Source organism: Lissotriton helveticus, chromosome 2_2 (genome assembly GCF_964261635.1).
Source record: "Lissotriton helveticus chromosome 2_2, aLisHel1.1, whole genome shotgun sequence".
Lineage (NCBI taxonomy): Eukaryota > Metazoa > Chordata > Amphibia > Caudata > Salamandridae > Lissotriton > Lissotriton helveticus.
Window position 1 is genome coordinate 311,954,520 of NC_136060.1, and position 3,815 is coordinate 311,958,334.

Genomic DNA, 3,815 nt, shown 5'->3' on the forward strand with positions numbered 1-3,815 from the left:
AGGTGGGTCATCATAGAACGGATAAAGGAATTAACCAGGCTAGGTGATAGTACCACCAGACGTAAGCAGCAAGAACAGTGGTACATAATCAAGTTTAACACCAGTAAAAGAGGCCTCAACTCGAGGGAAGAATGGGAAACCCTTATCTGACGTGGATGAGTATATCCCCTTTGTAAATGGTCTATGAATAATATGAAATTAGTTCTGATATGAGTAATCACATTTAAATACAGGAAGGAGGACAAACACATAATAATAAGAATAAATGTGGAGGGTACTCAGTCACATCATGTGCACAGTCAAACCTTTAGAACCCTTCGCAAACGAAATTAGGGGAAGTATGGTTATACTTTTTTCACCCCATAAAAAAATAGTCTATCTAATGTAGAATAACATCGCAAATGCCATCAGCATAAGATCGGACCAACAGCAATTATGAATGCCAAATGTAGGGAAGGATCTTAGTCCGCGGGCCATCAGTCAAAGAATAGTGTTATTGTCACTACTAAAACACCAGATCAGGAGCGAATATCATCAGTGGCTAATACCACTGCTTAACATAGGGAAAAATCCAATACTGCTAGCCCTAGTTTCAAGTTGGCTGTGAAAAATCAGGAATCTTTCGATTTACAACACCCCACACACTGATATAACATTAGGATTAATACCTACAATAGTGAACGCGGCATAACCCACTTAAGATAATGGAAACTAAATATGATAAAAACAGGGATCGGATAAAAGACAAAACATTCCATTTAAATAAAGACGGACATTATTTGGTTAAATTAAATCAATATGTAGACCCACTGATCCATTTATCAAATGAATGTGGGGAAATCATTTAATTAATACAATAGATATACAGTAAAAGCGGGCTCCACTCAAAGATGGCGACACCGCTCACATAAATCACGCCCTGCTCATGAGTCAACTGACCAGCTGTGAGTAATTTGAGCAATCAACTTCACATAAATAGCCGAGCGGGCGGCATACTCGCTAGAGTGCAGTTTGAACGAGGCAGAAACGAGGCGTCACACGCACAAAGGTAAGAACGAGAAAATCCTTAGGAAATGGGGATGTGAAATAGGGAAAGGAGTCCGTGTACAGGGAGTGTAACTGGCGCCTGTCAAACGGGAACAGCAGTTCAGTCGGAGCGAGTGCCCACACTAACAGCCTTCAAAGAGATGCAGTAGCACTATGTTAAAACTCATGCAGGCGCCCTCGGCGTCCGCCCTTTCATTTGTCGCTTTAGTCTAAGGGGAATGCAAAAAAAAGCGAGGAGGGCTTCATTAAAGCATATGTAATCAGCGTCTGTCAAACTAGCAGGGCTAACACATAACATTCTTTTATTACTGGCAAGCAGCCTAATATGCAGTGCATTAAGATGTAGAAAACTACGAGAAAATGCTAACAGGCGCTTTGTTCTTGAAAGCACATGTAACTAGCGTCTGTCAAACAAATAGGGCTAACGCATAACACCCTTTCACTTCTGGTAAGCAGCCTTGTATGCAGTGCATTAAGATATAGAAAACTACGAGAAAATGCAAACAGGCGCTTTGTTCCTTTCTTTGGTGCCCCAGAAAGGAGGGTGGATTTGGGGTAGAAATAGGAAACCCATTTTCTAAAATATCTCTTATAACCTTTGAATTCGATTGTAATCAGGTAGTAGGTTTACTACTCCTCTCGGGGAAATAATACCACCGCCTATAACCCACACTGAGTCTGAATAATTAAACAATGAATTTAACAATAGTGACCCTTTCACTCTACTAAATGTATGTTTTTTTTGATCCTACTAGAACATATCCAGTTTCAGCGAGGCCCCCTATATATGCCCGTTCAAAGCGAGTTTTAAAATCATTAAAGGTAAGAATAAGTGTTAAACGACCATATAAGAATGCCAATTATCTGTACCACAGAGACATAGAAACATATCATCTCTCTCTAATCAGATAAAAGAGTTTTTAAAACGGAAAAAATAAAGAAAAAGACAAGACCAAATTTGAGGATAAAAGTACATCACCAATAGAAGCCTGAAAGATAACACAAAGGTAATGAGCGAACATTAGATACCACCCTGGAGTGCAGAACAAATTTTAAACCCAGTTTCTGAATATCTGTTATATCTACCCTTAGGCCAAACACAGCCTGTGATCCGACAGCGACTGCCCTGGAACGACCTAACTGGCGCCCAGGACCCACCGATAAAGGAACGGTGTTCTATCCTTTCGCCTATATTTAGGTGAGGTAGTTGACATCAGCCAACATATATATAACTTGCACTCCTCACTCCGTGTTTTGGGAGTCTCCGCCTTTATAGTAATGATTTCCATATACGAATAGTATTTGAAGGGAATGAAATGTTGCATATGACGTCCAAGTATTTCAATGGTAATATCAATTGTACACTACTGGCATATTTATTAATTGTGGAGCTTCCTAATGTTAAGAGCAATTAGAAGATGGTACCTACATTAAGGAAAATTGAAGAGGCTCACACCATTGGTCATTTAGGTGGGCTAACATGAATATATCCTGAACTTTAGTATAATAACGTAGATAAAAGTATGTAGAGAGTATGACTATGAATTCAGGGCCAAATAGACTCTGACATGATATTATTTCGCCCTATATACAGGGAAAGTGAAGTCTTTCTTGTACGGAAAACCCCTATCAAGAAGTCCTGAGGAAGGTGCCACATTACCAAGTGCAAAGCACCGAAACGCGTCGACGCATTTCTATATGAGAGAATCCACCTTTAGCCTAAACGCACTGGATGCACATATATTATTGTCACATGTGTGTTATATTATAATATACAGGCCATTTTCTGTTAGTGGATCCAGGAATCAATTGTGGTAGAAACATCAAAGTGCCACTGTTTTAAAGGGGTCTTTTTTCTTTTCTTGTCCTTATATGTGTTGTCTATAATAACCAATGTGTGTGCTCATGATATGCAATGTAATGTGAATATACTTATATGCTTTACAGTTTTTTATCATTCAATGACATCTTGTTGATGAATTTTTACTTTTCAGGGAAAGGTTCCTTTGAAATTTTAAATGTGTACATTTTTATTGTAAATTGTCGTTTTATTTTTAATAAAAATCTAGACTGTTAACAAGTACTTTTCGTTGTGGGAATCATTATAAAGTTCTCTGTTCTTCTGACGGTGACCTACAGTAACCTGTTAACTGGGGACTATAGTGCAACCGTGCGAGCATAGACACGAGTAACGTATTGATACACCCCAGGGATTTCCCTTTGACTTTTTGTCCTTCGTGCCCTGTTCCCTGGCGACAGTGGGGTAACCTCTCTTGTGAAATCTAATCTACCAATGGCCTCATCTACCAATGGCCTGATCTACCAATGGCCTCATCTACCGATGGCCTGATCTACCAATGGCCTCATCTACGAAGGGCGAATGGCCTCATTTATGTTACCCTCATCTACGGATGCCCTCACTTATGATTGCCTCATCTTCAATGGCATTGTATATGGCTGTTGTCTATGACAGCCTCGTCTAGGATGGTTGCTCATGACGGTTATCTATGACGTCGTTCTAGTCTGCAATAACCTCGCCTACATAACCATGTCTACGACAAAGTCTATGATGAGATTGGCTGCGATGGCTTCAGCGGTAACAGCATCATATATATATTTTTAATGTAGTGGGCAGCAGCTAGATTTTGACTGCCAGCTACAGGCGAGCAAACAGAATATCTCCTTCATGGTTTCGAGGAGGTATGCAGGAAGATCACGAGAGTGGTACCTATAATAGACTAAGTCTATTCCAGCAGTGTTTCTGCGCA

General features: G+C 39.9%; 1 long non-coding RNA gene across 1 annotated transcript; it reads left to right on the forward strand.

The window, feature by feature from the left end:
- The first annotated feature begins 954 nt into the window (after positions 1-954).
- Positions 955-2,777, forward strand: LOC144821815 (uncharacterized). The gene is made up of 5 exons (XR_013608456.1): positions 955-1,048; positions 1,803-1,869; positions 1,956-2,054; positions 2,140-2,245; positions 2,642-2,777. It is a non-coding gene; the product is annotated as an uncharacterized LOC144821815 (long non-coding RNA).
- The last annotated feature ends 1,038 nt before the right edge of the window (positions 2,778-3,815 follow it).